The following is a 17,979-nucleotide window of genomic DNA, read 5'->3' as shown; positions in this document are numbered from 1 at the left end:
GATATAAAAACGCTCTGGGCAACCTAAAAAAAGTGAGCAATTCAATATCAGCACTTCAATGATCCACAGCTGGAGATCGATCACTGAATTAAGTCTTTTGGAGGAGTTAATCTGCCTAATCTCGCCCTAACGTCGCAGCTGCAACCTCTCCCTATGCTTGAATCAGCAGAGTGACGTGCAGCGCTACGTGACCCAAGCTTATATAGAGGCTGGGTCACATGCTGCACTGGCCAATCACAGCCATGCCAATAGTAGGCAAGGCTGTGATGGCCTCTTGGGGCAAGTAGTATGACGCTTGTTGATTGGCTGCTTTGCAGCCTTTCAAAAAGCGCCAAGAAAGCGCCGAACACCGAACCAGGACTTTTTACGAAAATGTTCGGGTTCGGGTCCGTGTCACGGACACCCCAAAATTCGGTACGAACCCGAACTATACAGTTCGGGTTCGCTCATCCCTATTGCCTACCCCTTACCATATAAGAAACTCCCCAGCAGCCATTTTCTGCAGTTTTTTTTAAAGGTCAGAGAGAGAGAGAGAGAGCGCAGTGTCATTGCTGTGCTCTGTGCTTTCCACACTACAGTAGATAGATAGTTAGATAGCTTATATATAATACAGATAGTCAGTGTAGGTTATATCATGATATAGTGTAGCTGTTGCAGTGCGTTAGGTAGTGTGATAGGTTCTGCTGTCCATACATACATGCAGACCTGCTAAAATGTGAAGTTTCACGTATTGCGCCAAAATATTCGCATCATTAGTGCCGATTAGCGCAATCACAAATATATTGGAGCACTCTATCTGCATATAAAGCCATTTTTTATGTTCTGCCGTGCCAACCATTTTCTCCAGTCTCAGGAAACTTCCTAGCAGCTTGGAAAATGTAGGAAAAGTGACCAATGCCTATATTTCTCGCGCATTACGCAAATATTACATTGCCGATTTTTCGCAATCAAGAAAATCTCTTATTCAAGAATTTGCGAATATATGATGAATATTCGCCCAAATATTCTTGAAATTTCTTGAATTCAAATATAGCCCCTGCCACTCATCACTACCCAGTATAAGAATAGAACAACAAACATAATGAAAATTTGCAATGTGAAATAAGCTGTATATAATGGTTTTCTAATTGTAAAATGATCCAGAATGACAGAGTTTGGTTTCCTTTTTCTGTACCTTTGCTCACTTGTTTATCTGAATGGGTTCATAATCAATTTGTTAACTATCTTTCTAGTAGGCAAATTATCATTTTCCTGATACAGAGCTCCCCTGTATGTGCAGAGTTCAATGATAAAATCCTATCTTCCTACAGCCACTACTAGAAGGAATTTAAGATATCACCATATACTGTTAGTTTACAATAAACTCCTAAGCTCCCCCTAATGATAGCTACAGGTAGCCAGAAAGTTATATTTTACACCTATATAAAAGCAGGGCTTTTGTGGTGTGCTGCATAAGAAATGTTATGCAGTAGGGTTGGAACCACTGTGTTAACCAACAGAATTTACTCAGGGCCATTTCAAAGTGTGTTATCCTGGCAGACCGCTAGTTTTCACCATTTAACACCTGTACAAACATCTGAACTTCACTGCAGGGGAACCACCAGGCCACTACCTCCTGGAGTAGTCCCTGTATGATTGACTGGTGACCCACAGGGGTAAAAAGACATCAGTGCAAGGCACCAAGAGATCAGGCAAACCGTTAAGGCATGTACAAATTACACAGAAAACAGTCCAAAGTCAGGAAAGGCGTTACAAGATCAATACGGAGTGTCAATATCCATAAGACAGGCAGAAGTCAGTATATGGGCAGGCAAACAAAATACAGCAAAACTTTAGAAGGATACTACCATAGGCTGGTATGAATAAGGTTGTGTACAATGACCCTTTAAGAGCCAGAGGGAGCAGACACTTGCTCTATAGGCAAAGAAAGTGAGGCCTTGCTGGCAAGCAGCCAGTGTGGAGGGACAGAGCAATCTTGGCGGGAAGAAGGGGACAGCAAAAGGAAGGTCATTGGGTGCAGAACACAGAACGTCATGTAGGCGAGCAGATGGGCTGATTGAGCAAAACTAAAAAATAAAATAAAAATTAACAACAAATTTCAACCTCTTTAGAAGGATCTGAATTATAAATGTATTACAAAAATTAGCCTACAAGAGTGAACAAAAATGCTGTTTTTTGTTCATCATGCATCCAAATAAAACTAAATAAAAGGTCGATTAGTGTATCCCTAATTTATGAAAACATCAAATTGTCTTTAAAAAAAATTAATTACTGAAGCAGTTTTGTCAAAAGAAATATGGTGACTAGAGATGAGCGAATTCCTTAAAAGTTCGATTTAGCTGATTTGCAGAATTACACCCAAAAATTTGCTTTGTGACGAATTACTTTGTCTCGAAGCGCATTTTTTTGTAAGTAGCTGGTGCAATGACATGGAGCTGCTATAGCGCCGATCCCATCATTGTACCCCTCAGATGCCGCGTTCATACATGATCGCGGCATCTAAGTGTAAAATTAACAATAAAAAAATGAAATCAAAGTTATAGTCTCCATTTTCTTGCGACTGGCCGGCCGCTGCCATCTTGCTTGAAGATTTCAGACGAAATCCTGAGCGGCGCGAGATTACGTCATCAGGCAAATCAAAGATTTGCATATATTTTCACGGAAAAATGGCCTACAATACTGTCACCGCCAGTTCTGTGAGAAGGTCTGGCAGACATTCTCTACCTCTTACATGACGTTCTTTGTTTTGGTTTCACGTTGTCATCTCCTTTCCTTCTCCCAGGTGTCACCTATTTAGACTAATTGTCTCCCTTTATATTCCCTCCCATACAGCCTCACTTTGCGGTTTATACTACTTCCTGGATGAGGTGTTCACTGCTGGAGGCTGCTGTTGCTGTTTCCTCAGATAAGTCTTTTTCCTTTATTTGTGTTTCCTTGCTGGCTTGATTCTAGGTGACCCTGACTCCATCCGTATTAAGTGCAGGGAGCCGGGGGTCGTGTCCCCTCACGATTATAGGGTTTTCAGGTGTCACACAGTATTAGGTACGTGGGCATGCAATCGTCTACCATAGAGACCCTTGCAGGGGCATAGCAGTCAGGGAGAGCTCTAGGGGTTTTATAGGGCTCACCCATATGCTCCTTAGTTTGGGATCAAGCCAGTCGGATGTTTATTTATAAGTTCCAGCTTTCTACAACATCATCCGTGACATTATAAACCGCCATAACCGTCTTAAGCATGGATCCGGTTTCAGCCTTGATTGACCGCATGCAAGGTCTTTCGCTGGAGGTAGCAGATCTCCGTAAAACTGTGTCTCAGTTTCAGATGACCGGTTCTGCTGGCGTTCATGGAGTTTGTTCCGAGCCTAAGATCTCACTTCCGGATACGTTCTCCGGGGATAGTGAGAATTTTGTTCGCTTTAGAGAGGCTTGCAAACTCCATTTTCGCCTACTTCCCCATTCCTCTGGTGATGAGGAGCAGAGGGTGGGGATCATCATCTCGCTGCTCAGGGATAATGCTCAGTCTTGGGCCTTTTCGCCGCCAGTGGGCCCCTCCGATCGGTGGATGAATTTTTTGTAGCCCTGGGGCAGATATATGATGACCCGGATCGTATTGCTCTGGCTGAATCTAAACTGCATCTTTTATGCCAGGGTAAACAGTCCGCAGAGATATATTGTTCTGAATTTCGGAGATGGGCAGCTGATACTGGTTGGAATGAGGCTGCACTCCGAAGTCAATTTTGCCATGGTCTTTCGGAAAGATTGAAAGATGCATTTGCTTTTCATGAGAGACCAGCCTCGTTAGAGTCTGCCATGTCTCTAGCTGTTCGTATTGACAGGCGTCTTAGAGAGAGAGAGGAGACTACTCCTTCCTGTCATATTCAGCCCAAGGACAGTGGGGCTGTCTCATTCAGTGCGCAGGGGTCTCAGTCTCTCTCAATCCCCTCTGAGGAGGAGGCAATGCAGCTGGGTTTGCTTGCCTCTGATAGTAGAGGATTTAGCTCTCAGAGGAGGGTTTGTTTCTGTTGTGGGGGTATAAATCATTTGGCTAATGTTTGACCCTCTAGGAGATTCATGGAGTTTTCTGAGGGTAATAAAAGAAAAACAAAAAGAAAAAAACCCTCTGAAAACTTTCCATTTGCTACTATTGGCAAGGTTGATGCGGAAATTGAAGGTTTGCCTTTTACTTGTAGTTCCCATTTTCTCCTACCTGCCAGGGTGGCGCTAGACAGCAAGAACATTGGGAGATTTTTGTAGATAGTGGAGCAGCTGTCAATCTCATTGATAATCCATTTGCAATAACGCATGGTTTCCAGGTATGCACTTTGGAAAAGGATATACCTGTTTTTGCTATCGATTCCGCTCCACTTTCTCAAAGATCGTTAAAGGGCATAGTTCACAATATCCATTTGATTGTGGGTGACGCTCATGTTGAGGATATGTCATGTTTCGTCCTAAGTGGATTACCCCTCTAGTGTTGGGGCTACCCTGGCTCACTAAACATAACCCCACCATTGATTGGCAAGCAAGGCAAATAAATGGTTGGAGTGAGTTTTGGAGAGAGAATTACCTCACATCGTCTCTTTCAGAGGTTTCTACCAAGACTGTACCATCTTTTCTCTCTGAATTTCGGATATGTTTTCCGAGAGTGGTGTCCAGGAGTTGCCCCCTCACCGGGAGTACGACTGCCCTATTAATCTCATCCCAGACGCCAAGCTGCCAAAATCATGTTTATACAATCTCTCCCAACCTGAAAGAGTCGCTATGAGTACTTATATCTCTGAGAGCCTGAGAAAGGGACACATCCGACCCTCGAAGTCACCTGTTGCCGCTGTTTTTTTTTTGTTAAGAAAAAAGATGGTTCTTTAAGACCTTGTCTGGATTTCAGGGAGCTGAACCGTATCACAATTCGTGACCCATATCCGCTTCCTCTGATCCCAGACCTGTTTAACCAGATTGTTTTTTCTAAGTTGGATTTAAGAGGGGCATACAACCTAGTCAGAGTCAGGGAACGGGACGAATGGAAGACGGCCTTCAATACCCCTGAGGGTCATTTCGAGAATTTGGTTATGCCCTTTGGTTTGATGAATGCTCTGGCCGTCTTCCAACATTTTGTGAACAGCATTTTTTATCATTTAAATGGGGAAATTTGTACTGGTGTATCTAGATGACATTTTGATTTTTTCTCCTGATTTCAAGACTCATCGGGACCACCTACGCCAGGTCTTGCTGATTCTGCAGCAGAATAAATTGTACGCTAAACTGGAAAAATTTGTGTTTGCGGTTCCGGAGATTCAATTTCTTGGTTTTCTTCTCTCAGCTTCTGGTTTTCGCATGGACCCTGAGAAGGTCCGCGCTGTGCTTGATTGGGAGCTTCCTGAGAATCAGAAGGCGGTGATGCGGTTTTTGGGTTTTGCCAATTATTACAGAAAGTTCATTTTGAATTATTCCTCGGTTGTTAAGCCACTCACTGATATGACTAAAAAGGGGGTAGATTTTTCCTCGGGGTCGGTAGATGCGCTTAAAGCCTTTTCTAGTATCAAAGAGTTTTGCTTCCGCTCCCATTTTGGTACAACCTGATATCTCTCTACCTTTTATTGTTGAGGTGGACGCTTCTGAGGTGGGTGTGGGTGCGGTCTTGTCTCATGGTCACTCTCCTGCCAAATGGCGACCGTGTGCCTTTTTCTCAAGGAAACTCTCCTCTGCATAGAGAAATTATGATGTGGGAGATAGGGAGTTGTTGGCCATCAAATTAGCTTTTGAGGAATGGCGCCATTGGTTAGAGGGAGCCAGACACCCTATTACTGTGTTTACCGACCATAAGAATCTGGCCTACTTGGAAATGGAATCGGCCAAGCGTCTGAACCCGAGACAGGCCAGATAGTCTTTGTTCTTCTCTAGGTTTAATTTTGTTGTCATGTTCCGCCCTGGGGTTAAAAATGTGAAGGCGGATGCCCTGTCACATTGTTTTCCTGGAGGGGGGAACTTTGAAGACCCGGGTCCCATTTTGGCTGAAGGGGTGGTAGTCTCTGCTCTTTATCCTGATTTGGAGGCAGAGGTTCAGGCAGCCCAGGCAGAGGCTCCTGATCTTTGTCCTCCTGGGAGGTTGTTTGTGCCTCTCGCTTTACGACACAAGGTTTTTAAGGAGCACCACGATACGGTCCTTGCTGGGCACCCGGGGAGTAGAGCCACAGTGGATCTCATTGCTCGGAGATTCTGCTGGCCGTCTCTTCATAAGACGGTTGAGGGTTTTGTGGCAGCCTGCGAGACCTGCGCTCGTGCTAGGGTCCCTCATTCACGGCCATTGGGTTCTCTCCTCCCGTTACCCATTCCTTCCCGTCCTTGGACGCATCTGTCCATGGACTTCATTACGGACCTGCCTCGTTCCTCGGTGAAGACTGTGATTTTGGTGGTAGTGGACCGTTTTAGCAACATGGCGCATTTCATTCCCTTTCCTGGGTTTCCCAATGCTAAGACGTTGGCGCAAGGGTTTGTTGATCACATTGTTAAATTGCATGGTATTCCTTCAGACATAGTTTCTGATAGGGGCACGCAATTTGTTTCCAGATTCTGGAAGGCCTTCTGTTCTCGCTTGGGGATTCGGTTGTCGTTCTCTTCTGCTTTTCACCCGCAGTCGAATGGTCAGACCGAACGTGTCAATAAGAATCTGGAGACATATCTGCGCTGTTTTGAGGCGGAGAATCAGGAGGATTGGTATTCTTTTTTGTCCCTTGCCGAGTTTGCTTTAAATAACAGTCGCCAGGAGTCCTCTGATAAGTCACCATTTTTTGGTGCATATGGCTTTCATCCACAGTTTGGGACATTCTCTGGAGAGGGGTCTTCTGGTTTACTTGATGAGGAGATATTTTCCTCATCTTTGTTATTTTTTTTGGCAAAAGATTCATGGTAATCTGAAGAGGATGAGTGAGAGATATAAGCGTGTGGCGGATAAGAGACGTGTGCCTGGTCCGGACCTGAATGTGGGTGATCTGGTGTGGTTGCTTACAAAGAATATCAAACTGAAGGTTCCCTCCTGGAAGTTGGGTGCTAAGTTTATTGGGCCTTACAAGATCTTGTCCGTCATCAATCCCGTTGCCTTCCGTCTTGATCTTCCTCAGACTTGGAAGATCCATAATGTTTTTCACAGGTCCCTATGAAAACCTTATGTCCAACTCACTGTACCCTCCTCTTTGCCTCCTCCTCAGATTGTTGTTGATGGTAATCGTGAATTTCAGGTCTCTAGGATTGTGGATTCTCGCATTATCCATGGTTCTCTCCAGTACCTCGTTCATTGGGAGGGTTATGGTCCTGAGGAGAGGATGTGGGTCCCAGTGGCGGACATTAAGGCCACTCGTCTTATCAGGGCTTTCCATAGGTCTCATCCTGAGAAGGTGGGCTCTGAGTGTCCGGAGTCCACCCTTAGAGGGAGGGGTACTGTCACCGCCAGTTCTGTGAGAAGGTCTGGCAGACGTTCTTCTCTACCTCTTGCATGACGTTCTTTGATTTGGTTTCACTTTGTTATCTCCTTTCCTTCTCCCAGGTGTCACCTATTTAGACTGTCTCCCTTTATATTCCCTCCCATACTGCCTCACTTTGCAGTTTATACTACTTCCTGGATGAGGTGTTCACTGCTGGAGGCTGCTGCTGCTGGTTTCTCAGATAAGTATTTTTCCTTTATTTGTGTTTCCTTGCTGGCTTTATTCTAGATGACCCTGACTTAATACAGACTAAGTGCAGGGAGCCGGTGGTCGTGTCCCCTCACTATTATAGGGTTTTTAGGTGTCACACAGTATTAGGTACGTGGGCATGCAATCGTCTACCATAGAGACCTTTGCATGGACATAGCAGTCAGGGAGAGCTCTAGGGGTTTTATAGGGCTCACCTATATGCTCCTTAGTTTGGGATCAAGCCAGTCGGATGTTTATTTAAAAAGTTCCAGCTTTCTGCAACATCATCCGTGACAAATACTCCTCATGCATACTAGGAACTCTCTATAATGCGAAAGAGAACCCCCCCCCCCCCACCAACAAAGGTCTCTCAGATAGATGAGCCAATTTTCTCTGCTCTGATAAAGTGCTATTTGCAGATGAGATGCTGACTTAGCTATTAGCAAAGTTCTGTTTTATGGCCTGTTCAAAAGGCAATGCATTTGTAACGGTCACGTCCACACACACACACAGGGGGAAGGGTAGTGACCACTGCGCTCCACCCTCACCCCTGGCCCTGCCTACTTGCCTCACGAGTCCTGATGACAGGGGACAACTGGACGGAGGTCCCTAACTTAGGATATGTGCAGGGAAGACAGACAAGACAAAATACGGAACATGAACGGACCGGGTCAGAACCAAGAGAGCTACGCAGTACAACGGATTAAGCAAAGAATGGTCAGGAGAAGCCGGGGTCAAATACCAGGAGAGTAGCAAAGTACAAGAGGAGTCCTAAGAGAGTAGTCAGGTGGGAGCCGAGGTCACAATACCAGGATGTATGCGCAGTACAGGAGGAGCAGGCAGAGGATCGTCAGGGAACAGGATCAGGTAAATATTCAGTAGTCCAACAAATAGCCAGGAACCTAGAAATTAACAGGCAACCTGTAGCCAGCAGGCTGCCTGTATTTATAGTGGGGAGTGAGGGTCATGTGACGTGGCCAGCGTCACATGACCGACAGACCAACCAGTCGAGCACCGAGTGATCAGCTCGGCGCTCAAGGCAGACTAGGAGCAGGGAGCCACCCAGCTAGTAAAGCCGCCCTGGGAATGAGGTCAAACACAGAACCTCATTCCAAAAGCTAAGCAACAGTTCTGCGGGCAATGGGGGACCGAGTGCACCTTCGGAACCCCGTGACAGCATTGACTTTGGATAGCTATATTACATCTGCTGTTTGAGACTCGTTTTTTTTGTCCTTTTGGAAGGAAACCTGGTTCGCATGTCTTTTAATGTGCGTGTTCTCTCCTCTCTCAACAGAATTGATTTGCTTATTTCTAGTCTAGGGCTATTGACAGTATGCACCAGGTAGTCTGAGAAGCGGTACAGCCATCTTAGATGACAGAAGAGGAGTCCAGGAATCAGTGGATCTGTATCTAGAAAGATACAAAGAAGGGCACCAGGTAAGTGTTCTGTTCCCCCATAAATATGATTTTTAATCTTGAACTACTCTATTTTTAGGAGCAGTGGCTGAGGAGCAATACCAGGCCCAACCACTGGAGAAAAGTGCTTCTATTTCTGGCAGTCTCTAAAGAACTCTTAAAAAAGAAGTACACTAAGAAAAGAAGAGAGGCCTACAGAAAAGATTAAAAAGCACCCCGCCCCCCACCCTCCATTTACCTTGGGTTATTCCTCCACCCTCCTGCACAGGTTCTTGCAATCCACAAACAATTGACATGAGACCAGCCAGGGCTTGGCACCATAGCAGCCACATGGCCGGCCTCCACGTGCTTTAATACAACAAGTATTTTTAGTCTCCTAATGTGCCAGCTGTGGAGACCATTTTCCCCTTCATTGGACTCATGTATATCTCACTCTATGCACTAATTATTAATTTGCACCACACATATCTTCAGACTCTCCCCAGACATCTAATCGGAAATCTGCACAAACTGTAAGCAGATTTCCAAGATATATCTGGGATTTGCATCTGTCATTGGTAAACATTTTACACTTGACATAACAATGATATATTAGTCTATCAAACCATGTACTTCTAGAGCTGGAAGATTCCAGCCGGGAAAAAAAAACATGATTAATGCGAACATTTGCATTCAGCGTGGGCCTCGATATCAATATTTCAGCTTAGGTAAACATAAGTGTACTTTATTTATTAGTTTTCATTAAAGTTGGGCTGGAGAAGCCCCCCGTCCCTTCTGCCCATGAGATGACCTTTCTTGCTCCTTCAATCAATCAAGCAGAAGTCAAAAAAGTTACCTAATATTATTGGAAACTTGTATCACTTGTCAAGATGGTTGAGATTCTGATTTGTTTGCTAATGGTGAAGTGTTAATTCCTGCGTTAGAGGGAGTTTGTCAGCAGGAAATTCACTGTTATACCAGACACAATGCCTTGTAGGGCTATCTCAGCCGAATGTAATGATAAATTTAACACAGTGATCCATTGCTTCATTCAGGAGAAAATAAATCAAAATGAATAGTTAAGTGCACTGAGGGCAGACCCAAGCCAGTATGTGCACCCCGGCTCTTCCTACTTATTCATCCAGCCCCTCCCTCTCCTCCTTGACTGACAAGGCCAGGGGAATGTGCCACTACCACAGGTGTATAACATCCAGCCCCTCGCCATGATGTCTGCCATTACCACAAGTATGTAAAATCCAGTCCCTTGCCATGCAGTCTACCATTAACACAGGTGTATTACATCCAGCCCCTGGCCATGCAGTATGCCATTAGCACAGGTGTATTACATCCAGCCCCTGGCCAAGCTACCACTTGAAAGCGAACCAGAGTTTGGGAAATGTTTTTTTACAGTAAAAATAAATCTATGAAGTTATTGTGCGAAGTCTCGCGAGACTTCGCAAAGCAATAACTTCGGCTCATCAGAGCTCTGGCTCTGTACAGTATTAGAACAAAGTTTTATGCGATTCGCTCATCCCTAGTAATGATCAGCAACTCTTCTGCCTTCCACCATTACAGCTGTGGCCCTGATCTATTTTATATTCGTTGCCCTGCTTCTGATCACACAGATACACTTGCTGTGCCGGTGCAATCAACAGAACGAGTACGCTCAACCTAATCGGGTAACTGCCTGCCACTCAGGGCGAGCATATTCGTCCTGTGTCATGAACCAGTGAGATCAATGGAATGTCCATGTAACGGATGGGCATGTCGGGTCCTCCAGAGAGAGATGCTCTTTGTGGTCCACATCGGCTATCACGTGCTGAATGAGGCATCTTACATTTATAAGGATGCTGCAATTTTTTTTATTTTTATGGGGTTGGGCTTGTAAAAAAAACACTGGAAATCATGTTGTTTTTTTTTAAAATCTCACGCGGATCCAGATGCACATTTAGCGTGCAAGTCTACCCACACACCCATGAGCAGGTAGCCTTATAGGTACATGAAAATGGGTTTTGCAAAAAAGATACAGCCCTATGAGATTCACTTCTTTAGGGCCCGATACTACCAATACAGATGTAATGTCACCTTCAAATAAAACCTCACAGAAGGAAATTATTTAAATACATTTATTATAAATATTAATATGAAATAGTATAACAAACTAAAAAATACAGAAGGATAAGGAGTCAGTCGATGGCAGAGATTACATCCGGGTTACTCCTGGCAGAACCTTGGGGGTGTAACATCAGGGTTCATGTTGGAAGTCACTCTGCAGATCAGGGAGGTCGTCCGATTTTGCTTGGTCGAAAAGATTATTTGCAGCCTCAACGTTTCCCTTGTCCTGTGTATAAAGTACATTAATATGTGACTAATATGAACAATTTTTTTTATATATATATATATATATATATATATATATACACACACACACATACACACACACATACACATACAGTCAAGTCCATAAATATTGGGACATCAACACAATTGTAAAATTTTTGGCTCTATACACCACCACAATGGATTTGACATGAAACTAACAAGATGTGCTTTAACCCCTTTCCCGACATGACGTACTAGTCCTTTTTTTTTTTTTTTTTGTACTTGATGCGGGCCTACAAGGTGGCCTAATAGATGAGAAATTGAAGACCTTTTTGACTGTGCTGTATCCTAGGACACCAATTCTGTATTTGTTGCCTAAGATACATAAAGATCTTTTGAATCCCCCCAGGAGACCAATGGTCTCGGCTAGGGATTCCCTGTTCAGTAACATATCGATTTTTTCTGGACAAAGTGTTGCGGATACATGCAATTTCTGCCAAGTTGTACATTAGGGACACTTCAGATTTTCTATTGAAAATGAGAGGTAACTATACCCAGTGTTGCATTGCTGGTGTCCTTGGATATATAGTTAGTCTCTATACCAGCATTAGACACTAATTGGGTTTGGAGGCTACTAGAGTTGCACTTAAAAACTCGGAATACACACCTGAATGTCAGGAGTTCCTTTTGGGATTACTCCATGCCGTATTAACCAATAACACTTTTGGTGATGACTTCTACCTGCAAATGAGGGGTACGGCAATGGGGTCTAACGTGGTGCCCACTTATGCCAATATCACTGTGGCCTATCTGGAGAAGGCGTTCGTCTATGTGTCCCACCACTTCACCTTTGTCCTGGGGTGGTGGAGATACATAGACAATGTCTTCTTCATTTGGACGGGTATGAAGATAAAGTTGGCTGAGTTCTTTACGTATTTGAACTCAGTGGATCAAGATGTCAAGTTCACCATTACTCATGCCAGTAAAAAAAATTGTGTTTCTTGACACTCTGATCACTATCTATAAGGATGGTATAGACAGCAATATACACATCAAACCCACGGATAGAAACACACTGCTACACTACACTAGTGCACACCCTAGGTCCATGGTGAAAACTTTACCAAGTAGTCAATTTCTAAGGTCTAAGAGAATAGTGAGCAACCCAGTACATCTCAAACAAACCTTGACCAACATGAAAGATGCTTTCAAACAATGTGGGTACCCAGTAAGGAGCCTTGATATGCAGAAGAAAAAAGTGGAAGAAGTGAATAGGGAGCAACTACTTACTACCAACAGAAAAAAGGCACATATAACGAATAGAATTCCTCTAGTTACCACGTATACAGAAAATAGCTATCAGATTAGAAACATCAATAAATACTGGCCCCTTCTAAAATATGGTTTTCATGAGGTGGAGGAGTTCAAAAATGCACCCTTGATGTCCTACAGGCGACCTAGGAATTTGAAGGACAGACTAGTCCATGCGGATGTGGGCTCAATTAAAAAAGTGCGACATACCTTCTTAAAAACACCTAAGAAAGGATGTTTTCCATGTTTGAACTGCATCAATTGCAAACAGATTCAAAAGGGAGGCAGCTTTAAACAACTAAAATAAATTTTAATTTGACATGTGATTCATCTTTTGTGATATATGTGTTGTGGTGCCCCTGCTTGCTACTATATGAAGGAGAAACAACATTGGAGTTTAAGGCACGTTTCAATTATCACCGCTATACCATCCGCAAAAAGCAGATGGATGTACCGGTATCAAAACACTGTACAGAAATGGGTCACAGTGAGAGAGATATAAAATGGATGCTTATTGATCACGTTCCACTGTCGAGAAGAGGGGGAAACAGAGGCTTACTACTCAAAAAGAGAGAAATCCTTTGGATTATGAAATTAAATACATTGAGACCAACAGGGTTGAATGTTGAGTTCAGACCTTGGATATGTACCTAGTTGGTTGCTGTCCTCTGGGTGTTACCCGTTGTCCTGCTAACTATATGTGGGGTGCTATTTATATTTTCTAAATGTTTTCCCTTGTTTTACTTGCAGATTATGTACAGTTGGGCGTTTGGAGGATAAGAAATACTGATTGGGATCCCTGCAACACAAAGACGCTGGACAATTGTTAATGTTAAATAGGAATGTATTGACAACTGTTTACCATTGACAAGATCATACACATAACATGTTCATATATGTGTGTTCTTTCCTCAATTGGAATCTTGGACTTAGTCTTGTACGGTTTGTACCTGGTTCTGACTGGGATGAGTAGCAGATAATTACTATAGCAATAAGTGGGATGTAAATAAAGGGGGCAGGAGCTCCTAGGAACGGGAGTCTAGCGCACTCTAAATAATCCCCTTTGGACAGTTTGGGATAAGGCCACCTGATCTTCTCTCTGAGCTTAGTTTAGAGAGATAGACATGGGGGCAAATCCGCTCTGTCTTTACAGTTTAACTCTGCGCATTTTTGGGGGGTTGGCTGGCACGACAATACTTGGGGACAAGTGCGGTATGGCCTGAGCCTCCTACTGATACAACTGATGACGTTTAGCGATGTCCTCAGATGTTGAAGACCCCTTTAGTGCAAAATTGTGATCTGCCACTTATGCTCTGTTGGCAGATATTACTTTCAATTTAAATTTAACATGACCTGGCGATCAGGTGATACAAGTGTCCGTGGAAGATGACTTCTACCACTGACAAATGCGCAACAGCGTCGCGCAGGCGCAGTTGTCGAGGCACCACGCCAGATCCCCATGTGTTGCTCGGATCCACATCAGGTCACAAACGCTCAACTATTGTTTTTAATCATGTATGCATATAACCACCTGGGTATTGTTGAATGTTTTAATTAGAATGAAATGTGACTAAGAGCCGTTTTATGTCCAAAACACTTTTGGGATATATATTTTTGTCAGTACAAATTGCACATGTATCACACTTGTTTTTGAATCATGTCTATTTGGTTTTTGACACATGAATTCATGAAGTTTATCATGCTTTATACCTAATGATGTTCATTGATTAATTGATATGTAACATGCTATATATACACACACACACACACTATGTGCACCTCCCCTTTTTGTATCACTGCTTAAAAAAGGTTCCAGTCTGCGAACCGAAACGTTGCTGTTTGGTGAATAAATTACACTTTTTTTACGCAAGGAAGTGCCATGGATTCTCTTGGATTATTGGCATTTTTGAAGTCTTTGATCGCTTCATCAGCCGCTGGCACTCGCCACCGGATTACACTCCTGTGCTGTTCACACTTGCTGAAATTGTGTGTATATAAAACACACACACACACAGTCCTGATCAAAAGTTTAAGACCACTTGAAAAAAGGCAAAAAATCCTATTTAGCATGGCTGGATCTTAACAAGGTTCCAAGTAGAGCTTCAGCATGCAACAAGAAGAAATGGGAGTGAGACAAAACATTTTTTGAGCATTCAATTTAATGAAAACAACGAATAAACTGAAACAGGCCGTTTTTCAGCTGATCAAAAAAGTTTAGGACCACACCCCCAAAACAGAAATCCAACTTCCAAACATGAACTCAGTAATGAGTAGCTCCGCCGTTATTGTTTATCACTTCCAAAATTTGTTTCGGCATGCTTTATGCAAGCGTTTCCATGAGGTGAGTGGGAACATTTCTCCAAGTGGTGAAGACGGCCACACGAAGGCCATCTACTGTCTGGAACGGTTGTCCATTTTTGTAAACTTCCCTTGCCATCCATCCCCAAAGGTTCTCAATTGGATTTAGATCAGGGGAACACGCAGGATGGGCCAAAAGAGTGATGTTATTCTCCTGGAAGAAGTCCCTTGTCCTGCGGGCATTGTGTACTGTAGCGTTGTCCTGTTGAAAAACCCAGTTGTTACCACATAGACAAGGGCCCTCAGTCATGAGGAATGCTCTCTGCAACATCTGGACATAGCCAGCAGCCGTTTGACGCCCCTCCACCTTTGAATGTCCCATGTTTGGTGCTCTCTTGCAAAGTCCAAACGAGCAGTTCTGTGGCGTTCAAGGAGATGAGGTCTTTGAAGAAATTTTTTTGTTTTTGAAGCCTTTCAGTCTCTGATGCCGTCTGATGGTTATGGGGCTGCAGTCAGCACCAGTAAGGGCCTTAATTTGGGCAGAGAATCGTCCAGTGTCTTGACGGACAGCCAATTGAATTTGCCAAGTATTGCTCTTCATTGTCCGGACACAGACCACTTCCGAAATCCCGCGAGATTCGGGATCAGCAAACCACAGGAGCTACAAGAGAGATGCCGGAATTGTTCCACGCCGCTTATCCACCGCTCACGTCCATAGAGGCGCCTACGAGATACATTGAGGGGAAGGTAGGAACATTGCATCTGTGAACCGCATGTGATGGGCATACCATCTGAATGTGTACGGTAACCCTACTGTATCACCTGCATCTAAGGACATTGAGGCACGCATTCTCATATGAGCAGGAACTGCTTGGCTCACCTGCCTAATAGCCATATTAACATTGGACTAGCGCACATGAGCCTGCAAATCCACAAACTATTCAAGTGTGCGCACTGGACAGTGAAGCGCAACATCATTAACAATTCCTTTGATTCAGTTACATATATACTTCAGCCTTTCTGATTACAAGAGACTGACATTATATAACCATCCCTACCTGTGGTATTCAATATTATGTATTTTATCTTTAGATTTTATGGTATAAATATACACGTGTCATATTATTGTGATTTAATTAAATTTTATTCTAACTGCCACTTTGGTCCAAGTGTTGAGTGCTCGCCCTAACTTTGATTTTAGTTAAATTACTACATACACCCCCCTGACACTTTTCACTTTACATGCACCAATAAAAATAAAAATGTCCAATTCATCCCAGAAAATGTACTCCGCTGAAGAGGCATACGCCATCCTTGCCTCTGAAACAGAGTCTGCAAGTGAGGGAGAAGAGGATGCCACATTCCTCTACTCCTCGACTCCATCATCATCGTCATCCAGTGATGAGGGACCCTCAAGGAGACGCCCCAGGAGAAATGAAGTAGGCTTCCCCCCCAGTGATCCCCTATGGTCCACACCGCCTGAGGATTATGAGCCCCAAATTACAGAGTTTGTGGGAAACTCTGGAATCCAGATTGACTGCACGGGCTTCACAGAAATAGGATTTTTTCAAAATCTATTTCTCTGACGATCTCATAAAATTGATGGTGACCCAAACAAATTTGTACGCCCAGCAGTTAATTTCTCAAAACCTGACATCTTCATATGCTATACCCCTAGGTTGGACCCCTGTAAATGCAGCAGACATTATTAAGTTTTGGGGGCTGTTGCTGCATATGGGCCTTGTAAAAAAAAAAAAAAAAAAACTGAAATGAGACAATATTGGAGTTCAGATGTCTTGTACTACAATCCAATTTACAATATGGCCATGTCCCGCTCAAGATTTAAATCCATTTTAAAATTCCTACATTATAATCATAATGCACAGTGCCCCCCCCCTCAAAATGACCCAAATTCTGGCCGTCTATTCAAAATAAGACCCCTCCTGGAGCACCTCAACTCAAGATTTACAGAGGTGTTCACCCCAGCAAAATAAATGTCCGATCAAGTTCTGAAGCCCTACAGTGCCATGCGTAAAACTAAGGTGTGGTACAAAAAGCTTGCCGTATACATTGTACAGATGGCAATGTACAATGCGTATATTTTACATCGAACTGCAGGCCACACAGCAACTTTCCTTCAGTTCCAAGATGCCGTAATCAAGGCCCTAATTTTCCAAAGTCAGGAAGGGGAGGGCCCGAGTACTTCAGGAGGTCATGGTGCCAGTGTTGTACCAGGACAACATTTCCCTGGTGAAGTCCCCAAACAGCAAAGAGGGGAAAGACCCAAAAAAAGATGTCGGGTTTGTTAAAAAGGGGAATACGAAAGGACACCATTTATCAGTGCGACGCCTACCCTGATAAACCTGACCTCTGTATAAAAGAATTCTTCCGAACCTACCACTCATCCATGGATTTTTTTATTTCATCCTTTATGCTCCCTGTAATATTTCCATATTTCTGATTTAAAACTCAAAGATGGTGGCTCACCTCAGGCGGGGTTCTGGATGAAGGTGCTGCTAGCCCAGTATAGAGGAACACCCCTCCTCTAATAGCGTATGTAAAGAAAGGTAAAGTTTAGGGCGAGCACTCAACACTTGGACCAATAGAATGGGAATAAAACATTTATTAAATCACAATTTATAACACGTGTACATTTCAATAAGATAAAAGGATAAAATACATAATAACAAATGCCACATATAGGGATAAAAGAATCGTGACGGTCGCTAGTCAGGAAACTTATTGAATACTGTGTGAAATCTAACACTTGTAATAGAGCAACTGGTGATGATCAGCCAGTACAATTGAATGCAGCCAAAGGCATATATCCCATGCGCAGATGAATTGGTCAATCAATAGTGCTGGCTTGTATCCGCGGCTCCAGTATTGGTGACGTAGTGGAGCAGCTGAACGCAACAATTGTTCCTATAATGTGAACACAGGTGACAATGTCCTTCAATAGCGATAGTAAATAGTGCTGGCTTATGTA

Source organism: Bufo bufo, chromosome 3 (assembly GCF_905171765.1).
Source record: "Bufo bufo chromosome 3, aBufBuf1.1, whole genome shotgun sequence".
In the NCBI taxonomy this organism is placed as follows: domain Eukaryota; kingdom Metazoa; phylum Chordata; class Amphibia; order Anura; family Bufonidae; genus Bufo; species Bufo bufo.
This window is presented reverse-complemented; position numbering follows the sequence as displayed.